Source organism: Hemitrygon akajei, unplaced genomic scaffold (assembly GCF_048418815.1).
Source record: "Hemitrygon akajei unplaced genomic scaffold, sHemAka1.3 Scf000036, whole genome shotgun sequence".
Classification (NCBI taxonomy): domain Eukaryota; kingdom Metazoa; phylum Chordata; class Chondrichthyes; order Myliobatiformes; family Dasyatidae; genus Hemitrygon; species Hemitrygon akajei.
Genome location: NW_027331922.1, coordinates 7,764,427 through 7,783,372, shown reverse-complemented (window position 1 = coordinate 7,783,372; position 18,946 = coordinate 7,764,427). Strand labels below are relative to the sequence as shown.

The 18,946-nt window shown below is 52.4% G+C and overlaps 1 long non-coding RNA gene across 1 annotated transcript; it reads right to left on the bottom strand.

Moving 5' to 3' along the window:
- Window positions 1–171: 171 nt before the first annotated feature.
- On the bottom strand, window positions 172–8,425 carry LOC140720111 (uncharacterized). The gene is made up of 3 exons (XR_012097105.1): window positions 7,905–8,425; window positions 2,611–2,701; window positions 172–370 (listed from the first exon to the last, which is right to left on the bottom strand). It is a non-coding gene; the product is annotated as an uncharacterized lncRNA (long non-coding RNA).
- Between the last annotated feature and the right edge of the window lie 10,521 nt (window positions 8,426–18,946).

Sequence of the window (18,946 nt, the reverse complement as noted above, 5' to 3'; positions counted from 1 at the left end):
GTGACTGCACATAGTCATTATTCTCTAGGCTTGTAGAATGCAGGACCAAAGCTCTCAGGCATAATGTGATAGTAGTAGCTACTGTAACTGGGAACAAGGAGAGACAACTTTTTTTTTTTTACCCAGGGAGTTGTCTGTCTGTGGACGAGCTGCCAGAGGAAGGTGGTCGAAGCAGATGAATTAGAACTTCAACAATTGTGCGTGGAAGACGTGACCCCTTTAGAGTGATGTCATTATTGTGAACTCTGACCTGCCTGTGCAGCCACTCGCATTTCCGCGGGTCCCGAGGCAATGGGAGGATCTTCAGACTCTTCCATGAGATGTTTGTCTTTCGGAAGGTTCAGCACTGAGTAGGTGGAGTTCAGACCGTCTGAGAGAGAATGAGAAAGAAAAGAAACAAAAGATGGAGAGTCCAGTAGAGAATGTGCGTTGCTTATCGGTGGTGTCGACAGAGCTTTATGAAGTTAGAGTTCTCGCAGGTCTGCTGCGGGTATTTAAAAAAGGGGGCTTCGAGAGCGAAAATCCGTTGTACGTGAGTTGGGTGGTAGGGAAGGTTCCGGCACAAAAGGGAGACTCTGCCTAGAGGAGCGTTCCTCACAGGAGCAGTTATCAAAGGAGTGATCAGAGACAGAGTGGTTGGGCTTTGGTACATTCGGGCTCCAGCGATTAGGGCTCGAGACTGAGAAAGAGAGAGAAGTAAAAGGAGGAGAGACAGGTAGAGAAAGTACATTGCCCCACCGGCGGCATCAGCAAACTTTACGAAGTGCGATTTCACATAGGTGTGCGGCGGTTATTTAAAAGGGGGTCTTCGAGAGCGTTAGTCCATTGTAAGTGAACTGTCAGTGGATATAACCGGAGTAATTGTGAGTTGCATAGCAGGTCAAGTTCAGGCGTAAAGGGGGATAAGGGACTTGCTGACCAGCGGAGCGTTCGCCAATGGGGGCGGTTGTCAAAGGAGCGATCTGAGACAGAGTGGTAGGGCTTTGGTTCATTCGGGCATCGGCGATAACGAATCCAGGCGAAATAAGCGACCTGTGATTAATAGAACAGGAAGTATGTCTGTGAGGCCGGTATTCTGTACTGCGTGTCAGATGTGGGAAGTCCGGAGATTCGCAGCCTCCGGGACGGCCACACCCGCGCCACGTGCGTCAAGCTGCTGCTCCTGTATGGTAGGGTAACGTACGGGAACTGTGGTGTACAATGGCTGTAATAAATCTTGCATCCTGTAAATTCCACCACTGACTCAGGCAGAGTAATTCCAAGCACCAACCATACGCTGATTAAAAAAAAAATCCTCTAATATCCCCCTTGGACTTCCCACCCCTTTGCCTAAAGTCATTTAATCTTGTACTGGGCAGTGGTGCCCTGGGGAAGAGGCGCTGGCTGTCCACTCTGTCTACTCCTCTTAATATCTTGTACACCTCTATCATGTCTCCTTGATCCTCTTCGCCCCGAAGAGTTAAGCCCTAGTTTCCTTAATCTCTGCTCATAATTCATACTCTCTAACCAGGCAGCATCCTGGTAAATCTCCACTCTACTCTTTCCAATGCTTTCACATACTTCCTATAGTGAGGCGACCGGAAATGGACACAATACTCCAAGTGTGGCCTAATCAGAGTTTTACAGAGCTGCATCATTTATCCGCAATTCTTAAATTCTGTCCTGAGACTTATGAAAACTAGCACTTCATAACCTTTCTTAACTACCCTGCCTACCTGTGAGGAAAATTTCAGTGATCTGTGGACATGTACCCCAGTTCCGTCTGCTCCTCCACACTTCCAAATATCCTGCTATTTACTTTGTACTCCACCTTAGAATTTGTCCTTTCAAAGTAGAGTCCACCTCACACTGCTCGGGGTTGAACTCCATCTGCCACTTCTGCATCTTATCAATGTCTCTCTGCAATCTTCGAAATCCTCCACACTAGGCACAACAGCACCAACCGTTGTGTCGTCTGCAAACTTGCCAAACTACCCTCTACCCCCCACATCCATGTCGTTAATAAAATAACGAAAATCAGCGGTACGAGCACCACTAGTCTGATCCCTCCACCAGAACACAATACTTTCTGCAAACCAGCCCAATCTTCCCTGGATCTCATGCTTTCTGACTTTCTGAATAAGCCGACCGTGTGGAACCTTATCAAAAACCTTACTAAAATCCATGTAGATCTCATCCACTGCACTAACCTCTCAAAGAACGCGATCGGGCTTGTAAGACACGATGTGCCCTTCACAAAGCCATGCTGACTGTCCCGGATCAGACCATGATTCTCTAAATACCCATAAGTCCTATCTCTAACAATGTTTTCCAACAGCTTTCCCTCCACACCGTCCCATCACACACTCCCGGGGGTCAGACACAGAGTGGAATCGCCCTTAACACTGTCCCATCACACACTCCCGGGGGTCAGACACAGAATGAATCGCCCTCCACACTGTTCCATCACACATTCCCGGGGTCAGACACAGAGTGGAGCTCCACACCAACGTCCCATTACCCACTCCCGAGATCAGACACAGGGTGAAGCTCCCTCTACACAATCCCATTACCCACTCCCAGAGTTAGAAAGAGATTGAAACTCCCTCCCTCTGTCTGTGCCCCACTCACCATCCGATGGAAACTGTGAGTCCGGGTTTTACGATCTGCACATTCATGTTAGTCTCGCTGTCGTCCATCCTGTCGAGGATCCTCTGCGTCTCTGAGCTCAGTGAGACAACAAACACCAGATGAGCAGCTGATAAAGAGAGGAGCCGAGAGCCGGGGGAGGAAGTGCAGGGGAAGAGGGAGATTGAGGGTGTGAGAGGATTGGTCTGGACCGATGACAGAGGCTGGAGGAAGGGTAGTGAGAGTGGAGAGAAAGGGGGATGTGAGATTGAGGGGAAGGAGAGGGCTTGGCGAAAGAGAAACGTGGTGTACTTAGGTCAGAAAGGGGGGATGTGGGGAGAGAGAGAGAGTTCGAAATATGGGGGGGGGGTGGATGCCTGCTGAGAAATTAGGAGAGAGAGTGAGAAAAGATAGGGCAAGCTAACAGAAGAAACAGGAGAAAGAGAGAGCGAAAACCGGACAGGGAGGGGCGAAGGAAGAGAGGGAGGGGAGATGCAGAGAAGGGGAGACTGAGAGAGATGGAACATGAAGTTGGAGGGACATTGGAAGAGAAGAAGGGAATGAGAAAGGAATGGAAGTGGGGAAAGAGTGAGGGATGATGAGTGAACAGAGAGAGAAAGACGGAGGGATATATTGTCACTGATTCAGAGCCTTTATTGTCAGACAGATTTGCACCGAATACCCCTCCCCCACCCAAACCTCCAGCTGATTCCTGGTTTGAGCGTCAGCGCTCCCGTTGCTCTGCTTATCGCCGGGGATTCAGACCTCTGTGCTCTGGAAACCACGGCCCCGGGATAACACGCAACACCCACCGAAGTAAGCGAGCCCCCACCCTCCGGGAAGACGTCAAAACAACATATTGCCATTATTAGACTGTGTAGTACATTTCAAAGAAACCTGACATTTAGATGTTGAAGTTTCCAGGAAATCAACACACGCTGCGCGGTGTTTGAGGTTTGACTTATTGTGAGTGCTGAACAGACCTGATGAAAATGGGGTGTAGAGTTAACCACCCTCCCCCCCCCCCCCCGCCCTTTGAGAACTATGAACTATTGCTATCGCTATGCTGCTAATGAGAGAGAGAGAGAGAGAGAGAGAGAGAGGAGAGAGAGAGAGAGAGAGAGAGAGAGAGAGAGAGAGAGAGAGAGAGAGAGAGAGAGAGAGAGAGAGAGAGAGAGAGAGAGAGAGAGAGATGAAGCACAGTCAGGGACATCTGCTACAGTTAAGAGAGAGAGACGCACATTTGATTTATGTATTATGGTTTCTCCTGGACTGTTTACCTTTCGCTACGAGGACGTCACTTTTTTCCTTAACATTCCTAAGGAGACAGCATGAGTTGCCTGATTTGATGGACATGGTCATTTTGAGTTGATGGGTGGCTGATACCCCGTCAGACAGTCTCAGACACACCAGTGGACACTGGACCGAGTGTAGTGCACCCACAGGAAGGTGGGGGCTTCGAGGACCGAATCAGGAGTTTGGTCAAAAAAGCCTGTTAGTTTGAAGTCAGTGGTGGGTAAATTAATGGAAAGTATTCTTAGAGATGGCATATATAATTATCTGGGTAGGCACACAGACATACAGTGAAGCTCCCTCCACACAGTCCCATTAACGACTCTCCGGGTTAGAAAGAGATTGAAACTCCCTCGCTCCCACTCTGCCCCACTCACATCCGATGAGGCGGTGAATCCGGTTTTACCAGCTGCACATTCATGTAAGCCTGTCTCTCGTCCATCCTGTCGATGATCCTGTGCGTCTCTGAGCTCAGCGAGGGGAAGTAACCGTTATCAGAGGAAGCCCGTGTTGACAAGGGGTTCAGACCGCACAAACAAACACCGGATGGAAAAGCTGATAAAGGGAGGAGCCGAGAGCAGGGTGCGTAAGCGCCGGGCAGAAGGGAGATAGAGGGTGTGAGAAGGGGTGGTCTGGAGCGATGTGAGCGGCGGGGGGTGGGTGGGTGGTGGCTGTGGAGAGCAGTGCGAGTGGAGAGTTACAGGGAAAGTGAGGGGAATGTTCGGGCTTGGCGGAAAGAGAGGCGTTGGATACTGGGGTCAGAAAGGGGAAGCGGAATGAAAGAAGGGGAGGCGAGAAGTGGGAGATAATGGAAAAGAGAGGGGTAAGCACAGAGAGGGTGGATACTTGGAGAGAAACTAGGGGTCAGAGTGAGGAAAGAGAGGTCGAGGTAACTGGGAAACGTACGAGAGAGAGAGAGAGAGAGAGAGAGAGAGAGAGAGAGAGAGAGAAGAGAGAGAGAGAGAGAGAGAGAGAGAGAGACAGGGAGGGGCGAAGGAAGAGAGGAGGAGAGAAAGCGCCACAGAGAGGGAGGAAAGCAGCAGGGAAGGGACGATTGAGGGAAAAGGTATAAGGAAGTTGGAAGGACCCAGGATGTGAAGAAGAGTGAGAGAAAGGAATGGAAAAAGGGGAAGAGTGACGGATGACAAGTGAACAGGGAAGACGGCCGGATATGTTGTTATTCATGCAGAGCCTTTACTTTCCGTGAGATTTGCAACCAATCCCCCATTCCCGACCCCAACCTCTAGTAGATTCAGACCCTCTCTCTAGAAACCATGGCCCTCGGACAAACCCCCAACACCCACCGATGTAACCGAGCCCCCTCCCATCGAGCAGACGTCAGAGCAGCAAGTGACCTTTCAGACCGTGTAGCACTTATCAAAGAAACCTGATATTTAGATATTGAAGTTTACAGGAAACCAACACACGCTGGGCGGTGTTTGAAGTTTGACTTCCTTCACCCGTTGGAACATAAGCTAGGGTTGTTAGTATTTGAGAGAAGTACTGAAAGCGTGCGGCTACACTGACTGGGCCGTCATACAGACACCAAAAATAAAAATAGCAGTGACGTCAGCCCAGTACATGCAGTTCAGGAGCTCTCGCAAAAACCGTCCATAACCTCCTGTCTGTCATATAACCATATAATGTAACAATTACAGCAGGGAAAGGGGCCATCTTGTCCCTTCTAGTCCGTGCCCAACGCTTACTCTCACCTAGACCCACTGACCCGCACTCAGCCCATAACCCTCCTTTCCTTTCCTGTCCATACATCTATCCAATTTTACTTTAAATGAAAATACAGAGCCTGCCTCTACCACTTCTACTGGAAGCTCGTTCCACACAGCTACGAGTGTCTGAATAAAGAAATTTCCCCTCGTGTTACCCTTAAACTTTTGCTCTAAAATTTACAATTTCTCTGTCTGCGTTCCTCTCAAAAACCCTCCATCACATGATTCTCATTTTCTCTCTTTGTCCCCCATATCCCCTCAGTATCTCCCTATTTCTCTCCCATGAATGCCTCTAGCCCGCATTAATTTCGCTACTCTCTCCAGCTCTCCTCCTTTTTTCCTCCACACCCTCTCCCTCCTCTGCCTTTCTATCTCAGTTTCCTCCTCACTAAGCCTTCTCTTTTTGTTTCCCCAGTCTCTCTACCCACTTCCGACTGAAATGCGAAAGGTGCCGCCCACTGGACAGTGGGTGCTAGATGCATTCTCCACTATAAGTAAGGGGGTAGGTGAAAGGATATGTGGGCTTTGGGAATGGTGGAGGGGTATAGTGGCTAAATGTGTAGAGGTGCGGGAGGTCCTTCTGCGTCCTAGTTGTCTCCTCTCGCAGAGTGTATGTGTGTGTGTGTGTGGAGAGAGAGAGAGAGAGAGAGAGAGAGAGAGAGAGAGAGATGAGAGAGGAGAGATGAGAGAGAGAGAGAGAGAGAGAGGGAGAGAGAGAGAGAGAGAGAGAGAGAGAGAGAGAGGAGAGAGAGAGAGAGAGAGAGGAGAGAGAGAGAGGAGAGAGGGAGGAGAGCGCATCGGCACTGTCCGGTCAATCTTAGGTGCAGCACCCTCCACACCATACCATCACACACTCGACCAGGGACAGAGAGAAGCTCCCTCGCATCCTCCGATCACGTACTCCCGGCGTCAGGCACGGAGTGAATCTGCCGACACACAGTCCGGTAACACAGGTAACGGATTCAGAAAGAGACCGAATCTTCCTCTTCACTCCCTCTCTACACTCTCGCCAATCACTAGCACTTCAGTGTTCCTGTAGTCTCAAAAAGTGTGTCTGTCTCAGAGACAGTAAGTGTTTGTGAGACCCGAGATAGAACTGAGGAGGGAGGGGGAGGAGATGGAGGTCTGAGAAGGGGTGGTGAGTTTTCCAGTCACTGGGAGGAAGTGTTGTGAAATCACACGACCGGCCTGTACACACAGAGACGTAGAGAAGCTGAGAACCGATGGATCGATATCCGGTATAAGTGAGCAGAAATAACACGAACGATGTGGAGGGAGCTTGACCATGTCTCTGACCCCAGGAGTGTGTGATGAGGCTCTCTCTCTCTCTCCACACACACACACACACACACACACACACACACACACACACACACACACACACACACACACACACACACACACACACACACACACACACACACACACACACACACACACACACACACTCCAGCACAACTACCCCGTTAACCAGTACCTTTGTCCACATTTGCAAAGCCCCCCATTTCCTGTCACCCCCCCGTTACTGACTGTGGAGGATGTAACTTATCCCCACTGTCCAGTGGGCAGAGGCTTTCCCGGGAACGGTACAGAAGGCCTGGTTCACTGAGCGGGTGAGATTGGGGAGAGAGAAAGTGAGGTAGAGAGTGTGGGGAGACAAAAAGAGAAGGCTTAGTGAGGAGGGCAGTGAGGTAGAAAGGCAGAGGAGAGAGAGACGGAGCGGAGAAGAAAGGAGAGAGCTAAAGAGAAGCGAAATTGAAGCGGATAAGAGGCGTTCATGGGAGAGAAAAGGGGAGATAGTGAGGGGAGATGAGTGACTTAGAGAGAGAAAATGATAGACAGGTGATGGAGGGTTTTTGAGCGGGTCAGACACAGATTAAATCTACCTCCACACCGTCCCATCACACACTCCCGGGGTCAGACACAGAGTATATCTCCCTCCACACCGTCCCATCACACACTCCCGGGGTCAGACACAGAGTGAATCTCCCTCCACACCGTCTCATCCCAGACTCCCGGGGTCAGACACAGAGGTGAATCTCCCTCCACACCGTCCCATCACACACTCCCGGGGTCAGACACAGAGTGAATCTCCCTCCCACACCGTCCCATCACACACTCCCGGGGTCAGACAGAGAGTGAATCTCCCTCCACACCGTCCCATCCCAGACTCCCGGGGTCAGACACAGAGTGAATCTCTCTCCACATCGTCCCATCACACACTCCCCGAATGAGACAGAGATTGAAGCTCCCTCCCTCTCTCTGTGCCCCACTCACCTCCAGATGGAAAACGGGAGTCCGTTTTTACGAGCTGCACATTCATGTAAGTCTCGCTGCCGTCCATCCTGTCGAGGATCCTCTGCATCTCTGAGCTCAGTGTGGGGAGGAAGTAACCGTTGTCAGAGGAAGCCCGAGTTGACAAGCGGATCAGACCGACACAAACAAACACCGGATGTGAAGCTGACAAAGGAAGGAGCCGAGGAGCAGGGTGCGTAAGCGCCGGGCAGGAGGGATTTTGAGGGTGTGAGTGGGGGTGTTCTGAAGCGATCAGAGGAGCGGGGGAAGGTGGCTGTGGAGAGCAATGTGACTGGAGAGTTACAGGGAAAGTGAGGGGAAGGTTCGGGATTGGCGGAAAGAGAGGCATGGGATACTGGGTGACAGAAAGGGGAAGCGGAATGAAAGAAGGGGAGGGCGAGAAGTGGGACAGAATAGAGAAAGAGATGGGTAACAGAGAGTGGGTGGATTACTGGACAGAAACATCGGGACAGAGTGAGGAAAGAGAGAACGAGCTAACGGGGGAAAGCAAAAGTAAGAGAGAGGAGAGAGAGAGAGAACCGGACAGGGAGGGGCGAAGGAATAGAGGGCGGAGAGAAAGAGCTACAGAGAGGGAGGAGAGATGCAGGGAAGGGACGATTGAGGGAGAAAAGATATGGAAGTTGAAGGGGACATAGGAAGAGAAGAAAGGAGAGAGAAAGGAATGGAAGAATGGGAGGAGTGAGGGGTGAAAAGTGAACAGGAAGGGGGAAACGGGCGGACATGTTGCTTTTACAGTCCGAGAGATTTGGAACCAACACCCCATCCCCTATCGCAACCTGCAGTTGATTCAGAAACTCTGTGCTCTGGAAACCACGTCCCCGGGACAAACCCACAACATCCACGGAAATAGCCGAGCCCCCTCCCACCGAGAGGCCGGCAGAGTAACAGATTGCCATTTTAGACTGTGGAGCATTTGTCAAAGAAACGTGACATTTAGATATTGAAGTCGACAGGAAACCAACACACGCTGCGCGGGGTTTGAGGTTTGACTCCCTTCACCCATTGCAACATAAGCTAGGGGTTGTCAGTATTTGAGAGAAGGGTTGAAAGCGTGTGGCTACACTGACCGGGCCAGCATGCAGACAACCAAAAATAAAAATAGCAGTGACTTCAGCCCAGCAAACGGCGTTCAGGAGCTCTCTCAAAAAACACTCCATCACATCCTGTCTATCATATAACCATATAATATAATATTTACAGCACGAGAAATAGGCCACGGCGGCCCTTCCAGTCCGTGCCGAACGCTTACTCTCATTTATTCCCACTGTGCCGCACTCTGCCCATAACCCTCCATTCCACTCCTGTCCATGTACCTATCCAATTTTACATTAAATGTCAATAACGAGCCTGCCTCAACCACTTCTACTGGAGCTCGTTCCACACAGCTACCACTCTCTGTGTCCCGGGGACAGACAGAGCGTGAATCTCCTTCCACACCGTCCCATCAAACGATCCCGCGGTCAGGCACAGAGTGAATCTCGGTGCACACTGTCCCATTACACAATCCCGTGGTCAGGCACAGAGTGAATCTCCGTGCACACTGTCCCATCACACAATCCCGTGATCAGGCACAGAGTGAATCTCCCTCCATACCGTCCCTTCACAAGATCCCGTGGTCAGGCACAGAATGAATCTCCGTCCACACCGTCCCATCACAAGATCCCGGGGTCAGACACAGAGTGAATCTCCCTCCACACCATCCCATCACACACTCCCGGGGTCAGACACAGAGTGAACCTCTCTCCACACCGTCCGATCACACAATCCCGGGGTCAGACACAGAGTGAATCTCCCTACACACCGTCCCATCTCACGATCCCGTGGTCAGGCACAGAGTGAATCTCCCTCCACACCGTCCCTTCACACGATCCCGTGGTCAGGCACAGAATGAATCTCCCTCCACACCGTCCCATCACACGATCCCGTGGTCAGGCACAGAGTGAATCTCCGGCCCATCACACATTTTTGGGTCAGACAAAGAGTGATTCTCCCTACACACCGTCCCATCACAGACTCCCGGGGACAGACAGAGCGTGAATCTCCTTCCACATCGTCCCTTCACACGACCACGTGGTCAGGCACAGAATGAATCTCCCTCCACAAAGTCGAGATCACACAATCCCGGGGTCAGCCGCAGAGTGAATCTCCCGCCACACCGTCCGATCACACAATCCCGGTGTCAGTCACAGACTGATTCTCCCTCCACACCGTCCGATCACACAATTCCGGGGTCAGACTCAGTGAATCTCCGGCCCATCACACACTTTCTGGGTCAGACAAAGAGTGAATCTCCCGACACACCGTCCCATCACAGACTCCCGGGGACAGACAGAGCGTGAATCTCCTTCCACACCGTCCCATCAAACGATCCCGCGGTCAGGCACAGAGTGAATCTCGGTGCACACTGTCCCATCACAGAATCCCGTGGTCAGGCACAGTGAATCTCCCTCCACACCGTCCCATCACACACTCCCGGGGTCAAACAGAGTGAATATCCCTCCACACCGTCCAATCTCATACTCCCGGGGTCAGGCACAGAGTGAATCTCCCTCCATACTGTCCCATCACACGATCCCGTGGTCAGGCACAGAATGAATCTCCCTCCACACCGTCCCATCACACACACCCATGGTCAGACACAGAGTGAATCTCCGGCCCATCACACACTTTCTGGGTCAGACAAAGAGTGAATCTCCCTACACAACGTCCCATCACAGACTCCCGGGGACTGACAGAGCGTGAATCTCATTCCAGCACGTCCCATCAAACTATCCCGTGGTCAGGCACAGAGTGAATCTCCGTGTACACTGTCCCATCACACAATCCCGTGGTCAGGCAGAGTGAATCTCCCTCCATACCGTCCCTTCACACGATCCCGTGGTCAGGCACAGAGTGAATCTCCCTCCACACCGCCCCATCACAAGATCCCGGGGTCAGGCACAGAGTGAATCTCCCTCCACACCGTCCCATCACACGATCCCGTGGTCAGGCACAAAGTGAATCTCCCTACGCACCATCCCATCACACACACCCAAGTTCAAACACAGAGTGAATCTCCGTCCCATCACAAACTTTCTGGGTCAGACACAGAGTGAATCTCCCTAAACACGGTCCCCTCACACATTCGCGGGGTCAGACACAGAGTGAATCTCACTCCACACCGTCCCATCACACGATCCCGTGGTCAGGCACAAAGTGAACCTCCCTACACACCGTCCCATCACACACACCCATATTCAGACACAGTGAATCTCCGTCCCATCACAAACTTTCTGGGTCAGACACAGAGTGAATCTCCCTCCACACCATCCCATCACACACTCCCGGGGTCAAACAGAGTGAATCTCCCTCCACACCGTCCAATCTCACACTCCCGGGGTCAGACACAGAGTGAATCTCCCTCCATACCGTCCCATCACATAATCCCGGGATCAGACACAGAGTGAATCTCCTTCCACACCGTCCAATCACACGGTACCGTGGTCAGGCACAGAATGCATCTCCCTCCACACCTTCCCATCACACACACCCATTGTCAGACACAGAGTGAATCTTCGGCCCATCACACACTTTCTGGGTCAGACAAAGAGTGAATCTCCCTGCACACCGTCCCATCACAGACTACCGGGGACTGACAGAGCGTGAATCTCCTTCCAGCCCGTCCCATCACACAATCCCGTGGTCAGGCACAGAGTGAATCTCCCTCCACACCGTCCCATCACAATATCCCAGGGTCAGACTCAGAGTGAATCTCCCTCCACACCATCCCATCACACACCCCCGGAGTCAGGCACAGAGTGAATCTCCCTCCAAACCGTCCCATCACACAATCCCGGGGTCAGACACAGAGTGAATCTCTCTCCACACAGTCCGATCACACAATCCCGGGGTCAGACACAGAGTGTATCTCCCTCCACACCGTCCCATCACACCATCCCGGGGTCAGTCACAGAGTGAATCTCCCTCCACACCGCTACAGTCCTTCCCACCTAATTCACCTTATGCATCATCGGCACACCTCCCCGTCCCCGTCAGCCACCTCATCACCTGCACTCCTCCTCTTCTCCTTCATGCCGTCCGTTTCCATTGCTCGTTTCCCGTAAGAAGTCTATTCCGTCTTCGACACCTCCCCCAAACCCCTCCCCAACTGTGTGCACACGCAGAAGTCCGGAGAATTGGGGAGCGCTGACGTATGGTGTTACATCTCCTCCTTTCCAACGGATATCGAGCTCTCAGTTCTCAGCCTCTCTACATCTCTGTGCAGGCAGCCGATCATTTGGCTGCTCACCACATCCTCGCAGTGGTTGCAAACTCACCAGCCCTCTCTGTCCACCCCTATCCTCTTCTTACCTCTAAACTACACTCGGTCACCCACGCATACTACCTCTGAGACAGACACACAATTAGACATTACAGGAATGCTGAAGTGCTGAGGACTGGCGGGAGGGGAGTATATGCAGAGCTAAAGTTTTGCTCAGTTTGTGAATCTGTTAGGGTGTTCTAGAACAGACTGAAGGGAACTTCACTGTGTGGCTGACCCCGAAAGTGAGTGATGGGACTGTGTGGGGGGATCTTCACTCTGTGTCTGACCACGGGAGTGTGTGATGGGACGGTGTGGAGGGAGATACACTCCGTGTCTGACCCCGGGAGTGTGTGATTGGACGGTGTGGAGGGAGATTCACTCTGTGTCTGACCGCGGAGTGTGTGATGGGAAGGTGTGGAGGGAGATTCACTCTGTGTCTGACCCCGGGAGTGTGTGATGGGACGGTGTGGAGGGAGATTCACTCTGTGTCTGACCCCGGGAGTGTGTGATGGGACGGTGTGGAGGGAGATTCACTCTGTGTCTGACCCTGGGAGTGTGTGATGGGAAGGTGTGGAGGGAGATTCACTCTGTGTCTGACCCCGGGGTGTGTGTGATGGGACGGTGTGGAGGGAGATTCACTCTGTGTCTGACTCCGGGAGTATGTGATGGGACGGTGTGGAGGGAGATTCACTCTGTGTCTGACCCCGGGATAGTGTGATGGGACTGTGTGGAGGGAGATGCACTCCAGGCCTGACACCAGGATCGTGTGATGAAACAGTGTCGAGGGAGTTGGTGAGATGGGGACAGACGATGGGAGATAGCTAGAGGGCGAGCCGAGTGGTGAAAGAGGAACTGAGAGAGAGGGACAGGAAGGAAGGGAATCTGAGGATGGAGTGGGGTCGGAGCGACAGAGGGAAGCGACAGGAAAGGTAGGCAGGGAATGTTCATGGAGGTGGGCGGATAGTAAAATTGCAGAAGGAGGCGATAACCTTTGCCGATCCCGCCGGCCTATTCTGGTCCCTGTTCTCCGAGACCTGCAGTCAGAGAGGGCAGGAGTGGAGGCAGCGTCTGCTAAGGCAGTCTGCCCCCAATCGTTATACAACTCGGCTCCTCTCACATCCCCTGATGTCCACCTCTAATAATGAGGAGCGGCAGGTATAGCGAGAGAGAGAGAGACGTACATTCCTCCCTTCTTTGGATTCCTCTTCTCTCCCTGCAGCACTCTCTCTCTCCACACACCTTATGACCGTCCCTTCCGTCCTGCTCTCTCTCGGTTTTCTTTACCCCGTCAGCTCGCCCTCTCTTTTCTCACACTCTCCCCAAATTTCTGTCCAAATATCTCTGCCTTTATTTCGCTAACTCTCTATTTACACCTTCATCTCCAACCACTCTACCCCCACGCCACAATTTCATCCACCTCTCTCTCTGATCCAAACACCAAATTACCACACTCCCCTCCCCCTTTCTACTCCACGCTCACGAATCTATCATCACCCGTTACCACCATTTCACATATTCATAATATTTTTTTTTTCCATCACGCACTTCCGCCCCCTGCTCTCGGCCGCTTTCTTTACCAGCTCTTCACTGGTTTGCGCCGATGTCGGTTTAACACCCTTGTCAACATCGGCTTCCTCTGACAACGGTTGCTTTCAATTGCTCAGTTCAGAAACGCAGAGTTAGGATGGAAGAGAGCGAGACTTACATGAATCTGAATTTCGCAAAAACGGAATCACTGTCTGTTTCCAGAGGTGAGTGGAACACTCTGCATCTGGGCCTGCGAGTGTGTGGTGGGGCGGTGTGGATGGAGCTTCACACTGCTTCTGACCCCTGGAGTATGTAATGGGGCGGTGGGGAGGGAGATTCACTCTGTGTCTGACCCCGGGAGTGTGTGATGGGACGGTGCGGAGGTAGTTTCATTCCGTGTCTGAACCCGGGAGTGTGTGATGGAGCGGCGTGGAGGGAGCTTCTCTCTGTGTCTGACCCCGGGAGTATGTGATGGGACGGTGTGGAGGGAGATTCACTCTGTGTCTGACCCCGGGAGTGTGTGATGGGGCTGTGTGGAGAGAGCTTCACTCTGTGTTTGACCCCGGGAGTGTGAGATGGGGCGGCGTGGAGGGAGCTACTCTCTGTGTCTGACCCCTGGAGTGTGTGATGGGAAGATGTGGAGGGTGATTCACTCTGTGTCTGACCCCGGGAGTGGGTGATGGGACGGTGTAGAGGGAGATTCACTCTGTGTCTGACCCCGGGAGTGTGTGATGGTACGGTGTGGAGGTAGTTTCATTCCGTGTCTGACCCCGGGAGTGTGTGATGGGGCGGCGTGGAGGGAGCTTCTCCCTGTGTCTGACGCCGGGAGTGTGTGATGGGACGGTGTGGAGGGAGATCCACTCAGTGTCTGACCCAGGGAGTGTGTGATGGGGCTGTGAGGAGAGAGCTTCACTCTGTGTCTGACCCCGGGAGTGTGTGATGGGGCGGCGTGGAGGGAGCTACTCTCTGTGTCTGACCCCTGGAGTGTGTGATGGGACGAAGTGGAGGGTGATTCACTCTGTGTCTGACCCCGGGAGTGGGTGATGGGACGGTGTAGAGGGAGATTCACTCTGTGTCTGACCCCGGGAGTGTGTGATGGTACGGTGTGGATGTAGTTTCATTCCGTGTCTGACCCCGGGAGTGTGTGATGGGGCGGCGTGGAGGGAGCTTCTCCCTGTGTCTGACCCCGGGAATGTGTGATGGGACGGTGTGGAGGGAGATCCACTCAGTGTCTGACCCAGGGAGTGTGTGATGGGGCTGTGTGGAGAGAGCTTCACTCTGTGTCTGACCCCGGGAGTGTGTGATGGGACGGTGTGGAGAGAGCTTCACTCTGTGTCTGACCCCGGGATTGTGTAATGGGGCGGTGTGGAGAGAGCTTCACTATGTGTCTGACCCCGGGAGTGTGTGATGGGACGGTGTGGAGGGAGATTCACTCTGTGTCTGACCCCGGGAGTGTGTGATGGGATGGTGTGGAGGGAGATTCACTCTGTGTCTGAACCCGGGAGTGTGTGATGGGACGGTGTCGATTGAGATTCACAATGTGTCTGACCCCGGTAGTGTGTGATGGGAGGGGGTGGAGGGAGTTTCACTCAGTGTCTGACCCCGGGAGTGTGTGATGGGACGGTGTAGACGGAGATTCACTCTGTATCTGACCCCGGGAGTGTGTGATGGGACGGTGTGGAGGGAGATCCACTCTGTGTCTGACCCCGGAAGTGTGTGATGGGACGGTGTGCAGGGAGTTTCACTCTGTGTCTGACCCCGGGAGTTTGTGATGGGACGGTGTGGAGGGAGATTCACTCTGTGGCTGACCACGGGAGTGTGTGATGGGACGGTGTGGAGGGAGATTCACTCTGTGTCTGACCCCGGGAGTGTGTGATGGGACGGTGTGGAGGGAGATTCACTCTGTGGCTGACCACGGGAGTGTGTGATGGGACGGTGTGGAGGGTGCTGCACTCAAAGTGTCTGACCCCGGGAGTGTGTGATGGTACGGTGTGGATGTAGTTTCATTCCGTGTCTGACCCCGGGAGTGTGTGATGGGGCGGCGTGGAGGGAGCTTCTCCCTGTGTCTGACCCCGGGAATGTGTGATGGGACGGTGTGGAGGGAGATCCACTCAGTGTCTGACCCAGGGAGTGTGTGATGGGGCTGTGTGGAGAGAGCTTCACTCTGTGTCTGACCCCGGGAGTGTGTGATGGGACGGTGTGGAGAGAGCTTCACTCTGTGTCTGACCCCGGGATTGTGTAATGGGGCGGTGTGGAGAGAGCTTCACTATGTGTCTGACCCCGGGAGTGTGTGATGGGACGGTGTGGAGGGAGATTCACTCTGTGTCTGACCCCGGGAGTGTGTGATGGGACGGTGTGGAGGGAGATTCACTCTGTGTCTGAACCCGGGAGTGTGTGATGGGACGGTGTGGATTGAGATTCACAATGTGTCTGACCCCGGTAGTGTGTGATGGGAGGGGGTGGAGGGAGTTTCACTCAGTGTCTGACCCCGGGAGTGTGTGATGGGACGGTGTAGACGGAGATTCACTCTGTATCTGACCCCGGGAGTGTGTGATGGAACGGTGTGGAGGGAGATCCACTCTGTGTCTGACCCCGGAAGTGTGTGATGGGACGGTGTGCAGGGAGTTTCACTCTGTGTCTGACCCCGGGAGTTTGTGATGGGACGGTGTGGAGGGAGATTCACTCTGTGTCTGACCACGGGAGTGTGTGATGGGACGGTGTGGTGGGTGCTGCACTCAAAGTGTCTGACCCCGGGAGTGTTTGTCCACACACACACACACACACACACACACACACACACACACACACACACACACACACACACACACACACACACACACACACACACACACACACACACACACACACACACACACACACACACACACACACACACACACACACCGCTAAGGCACATTTCCTTCCGCACAATCACCAACATAGCCACTACCCTCCCCCATAATTCCAAAGCCCCCATCTCCTTTCACCTCCACCCTTACGTACTGTGGAGAATGTAACTTATCCCTACTGTCCATTGAGCGTCTCATTTGTCGGGGACGGATCACGTTTCAGAGGGTTTTCGGTCATGGGAAAAGAGAGTGAAAACCCAGTCACCGCACAGCATGCGTTGGTTCCCTGTGAAATTCAATGCCTAAATGTCACTTTCCTTTGACTATCCCTGCTACCTTTTTTGAACAAGTAGACAACAGTCGTCTTCTCCAGTCATCCGGTACCATTACCGTTGACAACGAGGACAAAAAGATCCTATGCAGAGGCTCTGCTATCTCTTCCCTCGCCTCCAAGAGTTGCCTGGGGAATATTCCGTCAGGCCCCGTGGACCTATCCGTCCTGATGTAATTTAACAACTCCAGCACCACCTCTCTCTTAATATCAACATCCTGCAGAACATCAATCTCAGTAATATTGTCCTCACCGTCATCAAGTTCCCTTTCATTGGCGAATACCGAAGAGAAGTAACCATTGAGGACCTCGCTCACTTCCAAATCCTCCAGGCACATCTTCCCACTTTATCTCTAATCTGTCCTACCTTCACTCCTGTCATCCTTTTGTTCTTCACATAATTGAAGAGTGCCTTGGGGTTTTCCTTTACATTACTCGCTCGAGTCTGACCCCGGGAGTGTGAGATGCGACGGTGTGGAAGCAACCTTACTCGGTTTCTAACGCAGTTTGTATGAGTTGGGGCTGTGTGTTCAGTTCTTGACTCTGAGTCTGATCCCAGGAATGCGTTTTCTGAGACTGAGAATGTGCTTTGTTGGAACTTCTCTGTATGTCTGACAACGGGATTATCTGATGGGATAGTGCAGGGGGAGCTTAACTCTGTCTCTAACCCGGCAGGTCTGTGTGATCAAGTGACGCCGTCAATGTGTGATGGGCCGTTATGAAAGGATCCCCTTTCCGTGTTTGACTACGGGCGGATGTAATGGACGGTGTGGAGAGTGATTCAGTGTTCATTGGTCCAATTCTCCAAAGCAGTCCATGCGGCGAAGCAACATTGTTCTAACTCTGTTTCGGAGGGTCTTGTATTAAATTCAAAACAGGAAGAGGTATGAGTGATATATCCATACCAGCGTGAAGCTCCCTCCACTCCATCGCATCACAAAGTTCGGGGGTCAGACACACACAGAAGCTCCCGCCACACTGTCCAGCACACACAACCGGGGTCAGACACAGAGTGAATCTCCCTCCACACCGTCCCATCACACCTCCCGGGGTCAGACACAGAGTTAATTTCCCTCCACGCCGCCCCATCACACACTCCCGGGGTCAGACACAGAGTGAAGCTCCCTCCACACCGTGCCATCACACCTCCCGGCGTCAGACACAGAGTTAATCTCCCTCCACGCCGCCCCATCACACACTCCAGGGGTCAGACACAGAGTGAAGCTCCCTCCACACCGTGCCATCACACCTCCCGGGGTCAGACACAGAGTTAATTTCCCTCCACGCCGCCCCATCACACACTCCCGGGGTCAGACACAGAGTTAATCTCCCTCCACACCGTGCCATCACACACTCCCGGGGTCAGACACAGAGTGAATCTCCCTCCACACCGTCCCATCACACACTCCCGGTGTCAGACACTGAGTGAATCTCCCTCCGCACCGTCCCATCACACACTCCCGGGGTCAGACACAGAGGGAAGCTCCCTCCACACCGTGCCATCACACACTCCCGGTGTCAGACACTGAGTGAATCTCCCTCCGCACCGTCCCATCACACACTCCCGGGGTCAGACACAGAGGGAAGCTCCCTCCACACCGTGCCATCACACACTCCCGGGGTCAGACACATGTTTTTTATTAACTTTTTAATTTTTTTTTTTATTTTACACAAACAAAAACAGAAACACTAAACATATGCTAACAAATCAGGGAATCGCACATAAGCAGCAACAAATAACTATTAACTTTAAATAGACATACAACAAATAAATCCACTGTTGGACAGAAGGAGCTACACCTAAAAGGATCTCATAGGGATATATTTTTTTTATCATAAACCTTTTCTAAATTCACAACAAATATATCTATAAATGAAAATATAACAATTAGAAACATTCTTTTATATTTTTACTTCAGACTTCAAACTACACGTTAATACTCTGAAACTTCCCATAACCAGAAAGCTGTAAAGACTGTACAAATCTGTCAAC